This window comes from Solanum dulcamara, chromosome 3 (assembly GCF_947179165.1).
Source record: "Solanum dulcamara chromosome 3, daSolDulc1.2, whole genome shotgun sequence".
Taxonomy (NCBI): domain Eukaryota; kingdom Viridiplantae; phylum Streptophyta; class Magnoliopsida; order Solanales; family Solanaceae; genus Solanum; species Solanum dulcamara.
The window spans coordinates 75,131,093-75,147,508 of record NC_077239.1 but is presented as its reverse complement, the minus strand read 5'-3'; the positions used below and the strand labels follow the sequence as shown (position 1 = coordinate 75,147,508).

Genomic DNA, 16,416 nt, shown 5'->3' with positions numbered 1-16,416 from the left:
TAAAAATATTATGATATTTTACAAATTATAAATTATAAATTTCTGATAATTAAATTATTGGAGTGAGTAATTGTTGAAGCAGAGGACACGTCCTGACTCGTAGAGTTGCCACGTGGGGCATTAGAGTGCCTGCGGCTCTAACTCTATATGAGGTTGGGGTTGCCACGTGTCCTTTAACCGATGGCCCTGGCCCTTCACCCCAACTCCTCATCTATTGCAACCTTGCAGTAATTTTTCGGATTAAATAAAAATATTTTTGAATAACATATTTTATCAAATAGATCAAATATTATAAAATAAGTAAAAAATATCAAAAAAATTCTTGGGACCATACAAACCCTTAATAAACGATAAATTATAAACAAATTAGAACCAAGGAACTGTACTGGTTGTGGATATGCTCGAGCCTTCTTTCAGAAACTGACACGAAAAATACGTTACTCCCTCCGTTCATTTTTATTTATTCGTTATATTATTTTGAGATATTTAATAATATTTATTTAATTTATAAAAATAAGAGATAATTATAACTTAATTTTTAATTTTTTTTATCATTAATTAATAGTTAGTTCTCTATTACATTTTTAAGACATTGTATTTATCACTATCTTCATCTCATATTAGATGGACGCTTCCAACTTTACACGATGATTAAGAAATCATTAATACATTGAAAGACTTTATGATTTTGCCCTTTGTTTATATCAATGAAATATACAGAGTATAGAAATAAGTAGTATTGAAAATTATTTACATTCAAAAGGTCATATTAATTGTAGGGATAAAATAAGAAAAATTTAATTAATTCTATCTTAATTTAGTAAGTGATTGAGACGATGGTCTCTCGGAAACAACCGTCCTACCTTGGTGGGAGTAAGGTCTGAGTACAATTTACCCCTCCCCAGACCTCACGTTGTGGGATTACACTGAGTTGTTGTTGTTGTTGTTAATTTAGTAAGTGATCAAGTAATATGGGATAAATATTTATAGTAATATGCCCATCTAATATGGGACGAAAATAATATATTTAAAGAATAATATGGTAAAATTACTTTTTTTATTTATAATTTTTTAAAAATTATATAAAATTAATAGTGAATAAATAAAAATACACGGATGAAATATTTGCGCAAAACATTAATTCACCAAATTTCTCTCTTTTCAAACAAGCCACGTGACAACGAAGAAAACAAGGAAATTATTAGTGTTCGTTTTATATATTCAAAGAAGTTTTTTTTTTTTTAAAAAAAAACAAATTGACAAATTGGGAAACTTTGCAAGTAACACAAGTAGTGAGAAAAAGCCCAAATATTTCTTTATTTTGGGATCAAGATTCAAAATATTTTTGAATTTTTACATGAAGCATTATGGTCCCTCATATTTATAATACAAATGCATTTTTGGTTATTTTTCAAACTTTTGCCTTTTTTTTGACATTATTTTTGTTCACTATTTTATTATTGAAAATAGTAAGAGAATTGCAGATGATAGAATTTGGGAACTTTCTAATCTCATTCATTGAGCTCAGCTGAGAATGAGAAATATCTCATTTATATATACAATCAATCCACTGTGCAAGCTGGCATCTCCAGTTGTCATTATCACTAACCAACTTGTAAGAAACAAACTACCAATTGGAACTAATCAACTAACTAACTAACTAACTAACCTTTAACAAATTAACTAATGCATAATTACATAGCTAGGAACTACTATCTCCAATACTCCCCCTCAAGCTGGATGTATTGAAGACATTCAAAACTCCAAGCTTGGCTAAGAGAAAATCTTGTTGAGGTCGACCAAAAGCTCAAGTAAGCAGATTAGCCTGTTGGTCTGTAGTGTTGATGTAGTTAGTCTTGATTAGGCTTTGTTGAATCTTATCACGAATGAAATGACAATCAACATCGATGTGCTTAGTCCTTTCGTGAAATACAGAATTTACAACAATCTGGATAGTTGCTTTGTTGTCACAATGAATAACAGTAGGTGTGTGTAACTCCACCCTCAACTCCTTAAACAAACTAGTGACCCATACAACTTCTGCAGTCAATGTAGCCAAACTTCTTTACTCTGCTTCTGCAGAACCTCGTGATATTGTGTTTTGTTTCTTGGATTTCTAAGAGATTAATGAATTTCCAAACTTGAGTAGGTACCCAGTGACGGATCTCCTTGTGCTGACATATGCAGCCCAATCAGCATCACAATAGCCAGTTAAAGTAGGATTCTTTTGTGAACTTATAAGCAATCTCAATCCTCGATTACCCTTGATGTATTTAATCATCCACAAAGTTGCATTCCAATATGAGAATTTAGGTTATTGCATGTACTGACTTAATGTCTGAATAACAAAGGCAATATTGGGCCTTGTGTTACTCAAATAGAATAGTTTACCAACCATTCTTTGATACTTGCTGACAGCAGGAAATAACATGTCACCATTGCCACTGTCATAAGCTGCTGAGGTAAGTTTCACATTGCATTCCAAAGGGGTGGAAACTGGTTGTGCTCCTGCAAGCCCAGCTTCTGAAACAAGCTTCAAAGCATACTTCCTCTGATTTATTACAATATCAGTACTAGATCTGCAAAATCCAATCCCCAGAAAGTATCTTAATTCACCTAAGTCTTTGATTTTGAAGTGATTATATAACACCTGTTTGGTGTCTTGTACTAATGTAGGATCACTCTTTTTGATTAATAGATCATCAACATATACTAACACAATGCCATATCAGTGGTACTTCTCTTAGTAAACAGTGAATAATCCAAATGACTTTGGCTATAGCCTGAATAGCAAAGAGCTTCAGTAAATTTAGCATTCCACTGTCTAGATGCTTACTTAAGACCATATAAAGACTTAACAAGCCTGCATACATGATGTTTCTCTGTACTGACAAATCCTTTAGGAAGCTCCATATATACTTCTTCATGTAAAACACCTTGTAGGAAGACATTAAATACATTTATTTGATATATCTTTCAATTTTCAACAGCTGCCAAGGAAATGATGGATCTGACAGTAACCATCTTGACTACTGGGGCAAAGGTTCCTTGGTAGTCAATATCTCTAGTTTGACTATAATCCTTGGCTACAAGCCTGACCTTGAATTTGTCAATTTAACCATCAGCCTTGCACTTTATCTTAGACACCCATTTATAGCCTATTACAAACTTCTTCTCAGGTAATTCCACAACTTGCCAAGTCCCATTTTCCTCCGGGGCTCTGATCTACTACCCATCTAGGGTCCTTAACAACATCTTCATAGCTTTTGGGTTTAATCTCCTTAGAGAAACTACTGAGAAAAGCTTGATAACTAGGAGATAGGTGATGATAAAAAAATATAATTTGCCATAGAGTAAGGATGATCAGGATCTTTGACCTGAATGACATAGTCTTTTAGCCAAATTGGTGGATTGGACCTTCTGGTGGACTACCTAGTTCTCTGAAAATCTTCCAATATAGCAGCTTCTTGTTCAGGCAAAACTTGTTCAGATATAACTCAATGCATGAACAAGATCTAGTAATGTTTCTATGGTTATTGCTGTGTTTTCTGCAGCCAGAGGAGATGTGTCCTCACAATCACTTGTATCCAGTAATAAAGGATAAGAGAATAATGGTTCAAGTTGCCTCATCTTTTGTGAAGCAAATGGATAGATCTCTTCTTTAAAAAGAACATCCCTACTCACTAAGAACTTGCTTTGGCTCAAGCTATAAACAAGGTACCCTTTTTGAGTGAGTGAGTGGCCCATCAATACACAAACATCAGATCTTGGTGAAAACTTGTCATCCTTAACACCTTTAGTAGAATAACATAAGCAACCAATTGTTCTTAGGTGAGTCAAGCTAGGTTGGTGTCCATGAAAAATGGCATAAGGATATTGTCCTTGGAGGACTGACACATTCTCCCCAAAATCTGATAAGTATAGAACCTTGAAATCTAACGGCCCTGGCCATTTCAAGAATGTGTTTGTGTTTTCTTTCAACCACTCCATTCTGTTGAGAAGTGTGTGGACAACTACTCTCATGAACAATTCCCAAGGATTCAAATAATGATCTACAATCTTTATTAAAAAATTCAATCCCATTATCTGATATCACCTATTAACAGATTTATTAAATTGATTCTGAACCAAAGTAAAGAAACACTTTAAAATGGTAAACACACCACCTTTGAATTTCATAAAAATAGCCAGGTCTTTCTTGAATGATCATCAATAATTATCAAGAAGAATCTATATCCAGCATGGGTAGAAACTCTATATAGTCCCCATACATCTAAGTGTATCAACTCAAAAACAGCACTAGTTCTGGACATGTTTAAAGGAAAAGAAAGTCTAGTTTGCTTAGCAAGAGGGAAAACTGGACACTTATACACATATCTTCATCTACATGTTTCCTAATCAAGGATAGTTGCCTTAATACCTTCACTGAGGGATGATCAAGTCTGTTATGCAATGTTATTCCCTTTGTGTCCACATCATGCACCAGAAAAATTTGTTCCACATGTGTGACCTTTTATGGAAGATAATTGGGAAAATAGTAAAGGCCTTCTCTTTCCTTACCAATCTCCTTCACCCTTCCATTGAAAAGGTTCTGAAATACAAAAAACTTAGGGAAGAAATTCACATAACATTTCAGTTGTTTAGTAAATTTAAATACTGATAGTAAATCAAATTTGAAATCAGGAACCATCAACACACTATTCAGGATATCACCAGCTGGAAGCCTATAAGTACCAGTGTGAGTTACTGATGTAGTTTGACCATTAGGAAGGTGCATTTTTCTTCCTACACTTTGAATAAAATTAGATATTTCATCTAAGTTACCAAGCTTAAAAGTCATATGACATGTTGCTCCAGAATCAACTATTCATTCTCCTTTTGAATTAATGCAATCTTGTGTTTTAATGTTATTAACTGATAAAGCAGTAATATGAGTACCTATTGTGCTTTCCACATTCACATTCTCCATAGTATCTTCATTATCAATCATTTACGGGATCTTATTGTATTGATTGAGGGTGAATGTTGGTTGTGTTGTTAACACTTGGGATACATATCCTCCTTGCTTCATCAGCATAATACCATCAGAATTACCAGGCAAACCAGAAGATCCTTGACTTGTATTCATAGGTTCAAATTCATCTCTAATATCCCTTCCAGCCTATGCATGATTTGCCATCTCCCTTCCTGTGTTCATCACAGCTAAACCTTGTCCAACTTTCTTCTTAAACTTTCAATCAGATGGATAACCAATAAGCCTATTATAACAGATATCTTTAGTGTGACCATGAATAGAAGCCTTGAATGTCACGACCCAAGCCTAGGGCCTAGACGTGACATGACGAATGAGGAACCCGAAAGTAGCTCAAACAAGCCTCTTAGCATTCTTTTAGCCTTTCATAGGTAATGATGATAAATAGACAAGCGGAAATCATAATAATAAATCTTCAACTTACATATGTCCAACAATACCTCTAACTATTAGATTTAATGGGGCTAAGACAAGTTCCTAGCTCACCCTCAATCATAATAGAAGAAATGCCATAATAAAATATCTTAACATATCATAAGCTAGAAAGACAAAGGAGTATTATTCCCGGAACATGGAAACTCACCAAAAGTAGTCTTCGATGGAATATCAACTAGCCACGTGGAGGAGAACGAGGAGGAGCACCGATCCCTACATGGTGATATCATGTAGGCAAAAGAGTATGCGTTAGTACTTTGAATGTACTAAGTATGTAAGGATGCATGAACATTGAGAAAATATTATAACATTTATGTAATATGGAACATAATGTAATACATGCATAATAAATCATATGGATATCCTTTAAAACATTCATTTTGTGGGAAGCTAACCATAACCGACATTTAAGACCATGCGAGCTATTACATGGAATCCAACATAACCCCCTACGTTGGCCGGGGAGACTACTTGCCAGGTAGAACTCCGTCAACTTCATTCATTTCTTTAACTTTAACTTTAAGGGCTATTTATGGATCCATTAGCCTAAGCCTACAAGGGCTCCTATGTTGGCACATAGTTAATGAGACAAGGGGTTGCTACTAGGATTCCCTTACCGAATCCCACCTCAATGCCTCATTCGGTGCTAAGTCAATCCCATGGAATAGTTTAATACTTCAAAATATTCATAGCATATAACTTGAGAATTCAAACATCATATTCGGTAGAATAGCTCATTAAAACATTTGATAATTTAAATATGCAAGAATTGTCCTTATTGCATAAAGAATTCATCATTCATATTATTTCATCATTCTTTCATTTCATAAGACTCCCTTTTTGATCATAGATATTTCTTTCATAAACATTTATTTGGAGTCAAAGCTTTCAAGTCAAACTTTATTAAAAATATAGTAAAACTAGGTGGGTTCAAATCACTTCAACTTGCAAATATGTATGTAATTAAATATACATAAATACTTTAAAATTCATTAATTAAAAATCATGCTTTAAACAACCCACCATGAATTTCAAGAACCTTTAAATAGATAAATAGAGGAATTACTTGCAAACTATCAATTCATATATATGAAATTATGTTGCATCAAAATAGATCAATAATCATTAATTTAACCATAATTCATACTATTAAGTAAAAATAAGAATTACTATAAGAAAATATTATTTGAAATCAAGAGACTTAATTGAAAGAGTTTTTGGACTATATGAATGGAATAACTCATGGATAAACACCAACATAACTTAGAGTAAAGCTTAAAGAAAATAACTATAATTTATCATATAATCAAAATAATTTAGACATGAGAGTGGAAGGAATACTCTCATTGAAGCCTTACATACCTGGAAACCGAAGCTTTAGTTGGTACCGGAAGACTTAATGAACACTCTTGAGTCCTAGCTTTTCTCCTTGCCGGAACGTTTTGTGTACTACCCGGAATATATGAATCACCGGAATAGTATTTCTTCACTACTAAGAACTAAAACTATATTTGAGAATGTGTATAGAGAGAAGATTTGCTTGAGAAAGCTTGATGAATAAAATGAGGAAATAAGATGGGTATTTATAGGTGGGAAAGAGGAACCTAACAATAAATAAAATAATTATAAAGAAAAATCTGAAAATTTAATGAAATATATTGATATCATGGGTGATGTCAAATGGAGGACTATTGATGTCATGAGTGATGTCAAATGTATCTAGATCTTTCCATGGTAGGTGAAATGAGTTATCTTTGACAGAATACTCTTTTTCGAAGCTGCGTTTGAATAAGATAAATTCCTTATTAGGATTTGGTGTCTTCATAAGAATTGTAGATATAGAAGTATAGTTTCATGTCGTTTAAGAATAAAATAATTTGGAGTATCCTACAGTGAGATATGAATTTTCTTCTACAAATACTCCATTTCGTCACAACACACTATCTTACAATATTTAATTTATTTGACCTACTTAACCTCCGAATCTTAAAATATGGTCTTCATAAAAGTTGTAGATAATGATCTTGTGGTTACTCAGAAATTTGAATCACTCAATATGGATATTTCTATGAAAAGTTATGACCAAAATACAGAGGCTGTATCATGTTTAGGCAAAAATTGAAACATCGTATACAACGTTTTTAGGGGATATTACATTGAAGTAACTGGTAAAGTTGTTGTCATGTGACTAGGAGGTCACGGGTTCAAACCTTGGAAACAACCTCTAGTAGAAATACAAAGTAAGGCTGCATATAATAGACCCTTTTGATCAGGCCTTTAACTGGATTCCGCCCATAGCGGGAGCTTTAGTGCACTGGTGTCACGACCCAACTCTGTAGGCCATGATTGGGATCCGACTTGGACACCCGTCTATATATCTATCAGATATAGTCAAACCGAACTACGAACAATGTGATAACATATATAAGAACCCCAATGGGTCATAACGTTTCCATATACATATAGCCTCTTTTATTTATCTCCTGAGGAGTTATCACTAATCATATCGTGAAAGGACACGCAAGTCGACAAGGCTGTCATAGTATATTAATATTCACAATACATCGTATAGACGTAGCTGAACACAACGTACATACAACCCACATACACACATATCTACAGACCTCTCAGAGTGTCAACGGTATCATATGGCAGGACAGGGCCTCCACCGTACTTCTGAATAAATAAATATATACATCAAAAGATCGGTACCCAAAAATCCGGGCTCCGGCATAATAGAGCACTTTTAAAATTGCTGAGTGGAAATCCTAAGCTGGAGGATCTCTAAAACGCGTGTCTGTACCTACGGGCATGAAATGCAGCCTTCGAAAAGAGGGGGTCAGTACGATATATGTGCTGAGTATATAATAAGCATAACATATCATAAGTGGGACCACATATGAAATAAGTGTTCAGGAGACAAGTATGATACTCAAGAAATCACTGTACCTGCGCCTTATAAAATAAAGTCATGCATGATCAGATCATATATTATATCCGGCCCATTATAGACTTGTGGAATCACATGTATCATATTTGGCCCATCATGGGCCGGGTACATTATCGTGCTCAGTTTTATCGCGTTGTTCACTGAATCCCTCACTAGAGGTCTAGGTATGGTATATATATATATATATAATGATATGATGGTGTGAACCATCACTTGAAGATCAAGGTAGTAATCGTCTCAAGTACCCTTTACATGTCATTAAGGATCATATCAAATGAAGCCTCAGGAATCATAGATATGTATCAAGACAATGCTAAACAGCTTATGGAATCAGAGATATTTATCATCGTAGAGTCCTTAGGAATAAGAGCTTATACATCAAATTACTATTCAACATATAGAAGGCTCGAGGGCAATAGCTCAACTACTTTAAGAGTTTTAACATCCAGAAATGAATAAGAGTCATGAATCATACTCAGAGTTTATGAATAGAATTATTCCCAAAGCTCATATCACATATCACTTATATCTAATACATGCCAAAAGAAAAGAGGGATAGGTTTTACATACCTTATAGATCAACTGTACCACAGCTGCCAACTCAAGGTCATGAGTGGGGTAGTTCCTCTCATGAGTCTTAAGTTGCCTGGAGGCATAGGCAATGACCTTACCTTTCTGCATCAACACACATCCCAACCCAATGCTGGAAGCATCACAATAGATTATAAAACCATCTGTTCCCTCAGGTAAGGACAGTATTGGAGCAGTAGTCAATCTAGCTTTCAACTTCTGAAAGCTTTTCTCACAAGTATCAGCTTTGAAACTTAGCCTTTTTCTAAGTCAGTTTAGTCAATGGTGAGGATATGGAAGAAAATCCCTCAACAAACCTCCTGTAGTAACCAGCCAAACCTAAGAAACTCCTTATCTCGGTTGGAGAGGTGGGTTTGGGCCAGTTCTTAACTGCCTCAATCTTTTGAGTATCAACTTGAATTCCATTGCCAGATATAATATGGCCTAGAAAAGCTACAGACTCAAGCCAAAACTCACACTTCGAAAACTTAGCATACAATTCCCTCTCCTTAAGAGTTTGAAGGAAAATCCTAAGGTGATTAGCATGCTCACTCTTACTTCTAGAGTAGACCAAAATATCATCGATGAAGACAATCACAAACATATCCAGGTATGGCTTGAATACCTGGTTCATGAGGTCCATAAAAGCTGCAGGAGCATTTCTCAATCCAAAGGTCATAACAAGAAACTCAAAATAACCATAGTGGGTTCGGAAAGCCATCTTCGGGATGTCACATTCTCTCACTTTTAACTGATGATAGCCTGATCTGAGGTTTATCTTAGAGAAACATGTGGCACCCTGAAGTTGGTCAAATAAATCATCTATTCTGGGGAGAGGATACTTGTTTTTTATGGTGACCTTGTTCAGTTATCGATAATTAATGCACATTCTAAGGGACCCATCTTTCTTTCGCATGAATAGGACAGGAGCGCCCCAAGGTGAGACACTTGGCCTAATAAATCTCTTATCTAGTAGGTCTTTCAGCTGTTCTTTCAACTCTTTCAACTCAGCGGGAGCCATCCCATAAGGAGGAATAGAGATAGGTTGTGTATCAGGAAGGACATTAATACCAAAGTCTATCTCTTTATCAGGAGGTATTCCGGGTAGATCCTTAGGAAAGACTTCAGGAAACTCATTCACAATAGGAACTGACTCAAGATATGGAGCCTGATCATTAATATTTTTGACTTGGACTATATGATATATGCATCTCTTAGAGATTAACTTTCTGGCCTTTAGGTAGGAAATAAATTTACCCTTAGGTACTACAAAACTCCCTTTCCACTCTAAGATAGGCTCATTTGGAAATTGAAACTTGACAATTCGGGTCCTATAATCAATTGAGGTATAACAAGCATAAAGCCAGTCCATGCCAAGAATCACATCAAAATCAACCATGTCCAACTCAACTAAATCAACCATGGTATCCCTGTGATATATTGACACAGTATAATCTCTATAGACCCTCTCAGCTAAGATAGACTCACTAACAGGAGTAGACACGTTGAAAGGCTCAAAAAGACACTCAGGAAGGATCTCAAATTTACTAACTAAGTAAGAAGTCACAAAAGATAATGTAGTACCCGGATCAAGTAATGCATACACATCAAAAGAAAGGACTCGGAGCATACCAGTAACAACATCGGGTGCATTCTCTTGGTCTTGACGACTACCCAAGCATACAGACGGTTTGTTCCCCCGCCTACACTTGAAGCTGCACCTCTCTGATTACCTCTATTCTGTGGAGCTGTAGAAGAAAATTGAGCTCTACTACTTTTATCTCCCTGTCTCTTTGAAGGACACTCATTCTGAAAGTGACCTGTCTTTCCACATCCGTAGAAAGCATTGGTGCCCAAGCGACACTCTCCCAAATAGAGCCTCCCACATCTAGCATATGGTGGTTTTTCTCTAGAACCTTGAGCCACACTTACTTGGGACCGAGAACCCTGAGCTCGAAAGTTTTGGTGACTTAAAGATCTCTGATCATACCTGGTATTAAGTGTAAAAGTATTTGTTGGGGAAGGTGCATGATTGGAAGACCTCTTCTGAAAGAAGGACTTGTTACTCTTTTCTTGCTTCTGCTCGTTCTCATGCCTAGCAGACTTAGCCTTCTTGCTTGGGTGCTCCTCTCGGTCCCTTTTCTTGTCCTCTTCAACCTGCTGAGCATACACCATCAATCTAGAAAAATCCATGTCAGAAATCATTAGCATTGCCTTACATTCTTTCTTTACATATTTGCCTAGGCCAGAGACAAACTTCCTCATCTTGGCCCTCATATGAGGAATCATTTCTGGGGCATATTTGGACAACTGAATAAACTTCAAAATATACTCTTTCATACTCTCCTGCTTGAGGTTCACAAACTCCTCAATTTTTTCTTCACGTAGCTCTTAGGGAAAGAAGTTATCAATAAATGCTCTTTCAAACTCATCCCAAAGAGAAGGCTCTGCATCCTCACCTCTACTTTCTTTCCACTGGTTATACCAGACATTTGCCACATCCTTGAGCTGATAAGACACCAACTCAACCCCCTCGATCTCTGTAGCATGCATCACTTTTAGTATCTTCCACATCTTATCAATGAAATTTTGGGGGTCCTCATTAACCTTGGAACCTGTGAAGACCGGCGGATTCATTCTCAGAAAATCTCTAATCCTCGTGGCAGCAAACGACTCTTGATAACTAGAGCTAGGAGTTGGTGAACTTTGGCTACTATTTCAGGTAGCCCACCAATTGGGTGAGCACAGAAGTAAGAGTGGTCTAAACAGTAGGTACTTGGGGTACCTTAGTAGACCTTGCAGGTTGGCCCTTAATTCTCCGTGGAGGCATCACTGACTGTGGAACCTCAGTGCTGGCAGCGTTTCTCTGACTAGATAAACGTTTAAGAGGCATGTTTGAAACGTGTAAACACACGAATTAGAAAAGAAGTTGTTATAGAGTTAAACTCTATCGCACGAACTCAGATATGAAAAAAGTGAGACAATTTCTAATGTCTTATAGCCTCCTAATTATAAGTGTGGTGCACTACACACTCATAAGCAAGACTCTACTAGACACGACTTCATAGACACCCTAGGACTCTTAAACTCTGTGCTCTGATACCAAGTTTGTCACGCCCCGAAAGGGTACCCTAAGCGTGTCGGCACTCAGAAACCATCTCTGGCTTCTAAGAGAATCACTTAGTCTCATTACTCATTTGTTCATCAGTGGAAGACTTAAGAATACTAATGTGGGCTTGTCATCATCAACATCAAAGAAAAAATAGATAATTCTTAGAAGAAGTAGTTTTTAAGGAGAACTATTCTGATTACATCATCAAACTCTGTCTATGAAGCCTCTAATACTCTTAGATGGTGCCAATGACATGTCCATGGCTACCTTAAAAGAAACATAGTATTCAAAAATAATAAAAGGGTAGAGAGTTCCTCCGAATACTAGAAGGACTCACCAAATAGCTGAAAAATAATGATCTTCAATGATGCGCCTGTTGAGGATCTCTAACACTTATATCTGCATTATAAAATGATGCAGGTCGAATGACGTCAGTACGTAGAATGTACGAGTATGTAAAATGGCAGGAAGGTAAGGACATATATCAAGAAATTCTTCTCAGGAAAACTCAGCTCAGAACTCAACATTATCTCAACATTAATATGTAATGCAAATTTAAAATAATAATAAGAAATGCTTACTCAGGTGGGAGTTTCTCTAACCGACAACCATCACTTATGAGCTAGCAATGATACAACGAAGCGATGTCGTTGCCACATTCATCCAATACCTTTTCAGGGTAAAGGACATCACCATCTTGGATCCACTCATCAAAGTCCTTTTTTTGGGACTTAAGAGGCATAGCCTCCATCCTACGCTGGCTATGTAGTTCTGGGGTTTGAGTCAATTAAACTCTTACCCAACTCGGTGCTCAATACTACTCCCAAAATATGTGCTCATATTAATCTCATCATCTAGTCTCATTGAACTTTAATTTAAATCATCAAATTCATCTCATTACCTCCTCATCAATCATTATACTTCAAAAACATCATTTACACCTCATCAAAATATCTTGCTCAAAACATCATTTACTCAAATTCATTTAAACTCAACTCTTTTGCTCTTTCAAAACTCAATAAAATACATATATAGTATTAATTCATATCACTCTTTTTATCAATAAAAATATTAAAATCCAACATCTTTATTCAAAACATGTGTAAAAATATTCATGAACATCAAATCAATTAGGATTCATGGAAAAGTAGCCATGAACAATAATTCCAATAATATGAAAGATAATAATAATAATAATATCAATGCATAAATATATCTAACTCAATAGAAGAAGAATTAATTCATTTAGAATTCAAGATTTGGATAAAACTCAATTATAACTCAATTATAAATAATTTAAATATTGGGCGCATGGACGAACTCAATCCAATACTATAAAAGTCTTACATACCTTAAATTCGAAGCTTTACTCCGAATTGGAACACTCTTGGACCCTTAGCCTTTTCTTCTCGCCGGAGCATTTTATGTACTACCCGGAGTATAAGAATCATCGGAGTAGTATTTTTATAATACTAAAATTAAAACTATATTTGAGAATGAGTAAATAAATATATATAGAGAAGGGTTGCTTAAAAAGACTTGATGAATAAAATGAGGAAATAAGATGGGTATTTATAGGTGGGAAAGAGGAACCTAACAATAAATAAAATAATTATAAAGAAAAATCTGAAAATTTAATGAAATATATTGATATCATGGGTGATGTCAAATGGAGGACTATTGATGTCATGAGTGATGTCAAATGTATCTAGATCTTTCCATGGTAGGTGAAATGAGTTATCTTTGACAGAATACTCTTTTTCGAAGCTGCGTTTGAATAAGATAAATTCCTTATTAGGATTTGGTGTCTTCATAAGAATTGTAGATATAGAAGTCTAGTTTCATGTCGTTTAAGAATAAAATAATTTGGAGTATCCTACAGTGAGATATGAATTTTCTTCTACAAATACTCCATTTCGTCACAACACACTATCTTACAATATTTAATTTATTTGACCTACTTAACCTCTGAAACTTAACATATGGTCTTCACAAAAGTTGTAGGTAATGATGTTATGGTTATTTAGAAATTTGGTTCACCTAATTTGGACTATCCTATGAAAAGTTATGCCCAAAATACAGAAGCTGTATCATTTTCATCAAGAATTGAAATACTGACATACAACATTTTAGGGGTTGTTACATTATGTTTAAGAAAATGATGAATTATGGACAAGTATTAGTCATAACTTGACTTATATACACCACTTTTGAAGGTGAGACATGTCAGCCTCTAAGGATGACACGTGTCTAGTCCCTACACATGTCCATCCCCTAGGATGACACATGTTCAGCTCCTATTTGTCCATCCCCTCCATGCTCTAACCAGTTGCTACCACGTGGCTTGGTGGGGCTCACTTTCTAAGTAGGTGCATCACCTACTTACTCTTTTTCGTAGGTTCATAATCTTGTCTTACTTTAACAACCTATGTAATCCTTGCTACTTAAGCTCGACATGTACTCAAGTAGTTTGATTATGTACGACATCCAAATCGGAAGCTTACGCAAGTAGGTCAATTATCATGACTCACTACTTGGCTTTCAACTCCTTTCAAATCCTTCCAAACCTATTTTAAATCATCACTACCCACATAGAACTAGCCAATGCAAAATATGGGGCGTTACATCATCTTTTCCTTAGAGTTATTTGATAACATCATGGAGAACATGGATCACATGATGACTTTAGAGAAGCTAATAAATGTTCTCATGTACCAAGAGTGCGGGGTATAACAACCGGGCTGCCCTTTATCTTTAGTGTGACCATGCAACTTGCTATAGTCACAAACTAAATGTCAGTTTTTCTTCTGTTTTGATTTGTTGTAGTTACCATTTCCTGCACTTGTATATCCACCTCTGCCACAATATAATGCCATTGAATCATATGAATTACTTCTTGTATTGTCATAAGGCCTTTTGCTCTGCAAAACTTCATGATTGAACTAGGTACCTTCTCCATGTAGTGATTACTTCTTCCAGCATACAAAGTCATTGATTTATGAATATCTCCACTAATTCTAGATCCAGCAGTCAGACGCTAGCTTTCATCGGAAGTTATCATGGCATATGTCTTACTTACACTTGGTAGAGGGTTCATCATAAGAATTTGGCTGCGTGCATGACTATATACTTCATTCAGTCCCATTAGAAAAGAAATAAACGCAGAAAGTTTAGGTGATCAACATAACTTCTAGATTTGTCACAATTATAAGCAGGTGGTGGTACTAATGCATCAAATTCATCCCATAAAAGGCGTAGCTTAGTGAAATACCCCGACATTGTCAAATTACCTTGATGAAGTGTACAAATTTCATGATGAAGTTGATAACTCCTAGATGCATCAATTTTATTAAATCGCTCATTCAGATCTCCCCAGACCAATACTGTATCTGATGCATATACAATGCCACTCAGTAGCTTTTTGGATACAGTATTCATGATCCAAGCAAGGACAAATGCATTACACTTTTTCCATTACTCCTCCAATGCAGGTTGATAATCTGATTTGTGACATGTTCCAAGAACAAATTCTAACTTGCTTTTTGCACATAGATTGATCATCATGAATCTGCTCAATAACGAGTAGTTTTTAGTTTTTGTGAGCTGAGCTGAAGTTAATACACTACCCGAAGTGTCCAATGGATGTAGATACAAGAGATGATTGCGATCTTTCTCGATCGCATCAATGGTTTCAGTTGAAATTCCAATTGCAGCACTTGTTCCTGATGGTTGATCCATATTTCCTCAAGTTCTGTCAATGGTAGAGTCTTCTATGAACTTAGAATCAAATGAACTGTGAATTTGAATCGGACAGATTCAGTGTTCTGATACCATGTTGAAAACAGTAAGAGAATTAAAGATAATAGAATTTGGAAACTTTCTAATCTCATTCATTGAGCTTAGCTGAGAATGAGAAATATCTCATCTATATCTACAACAACCGATCTATTGTGGAAGTTGGCATCTCCAGCTGTCATTATCACTAACCAACTTGTAATAAACTAACTACCAATTGGAACTAATCAACTAACTAACTAATTAAATTTCAATTAACTAATGCATAATTACATAGCTAGGAACTACTATATCCAATATTTATGTATAGGATGTTCGATCATCTTTTTATATATTTAGTAGAAATAACTTCATGGGAGATAAGGTGAGAAGAAGAACACTTAATTCTGTTCAGACTTAAGTAAAAATATTATTACAACTAAACTAAGAACACTTTAACATGACGTTATAAGAAAATAAAAAATTATATTATTGCACGTGAAATCAACGTAATGAACTTCTCAATGTTAGCTGCAATAATAT

At 35.4% G+C, this 16,416-nt stretch overlaps 1 pseudogene; it reads right to left on the bottom strand.

Annotated features, from left to right (window-relative positions):
• Positions 1–1,807: 1,807 nt before the first annotated feature.
• Positions 1,808–15,922, bottom strand: LOC129883681 (uncharacterized; annotated as a pseudogene).
• Positions 15,923–16,416: the final 494 nt, after the last annotated feature.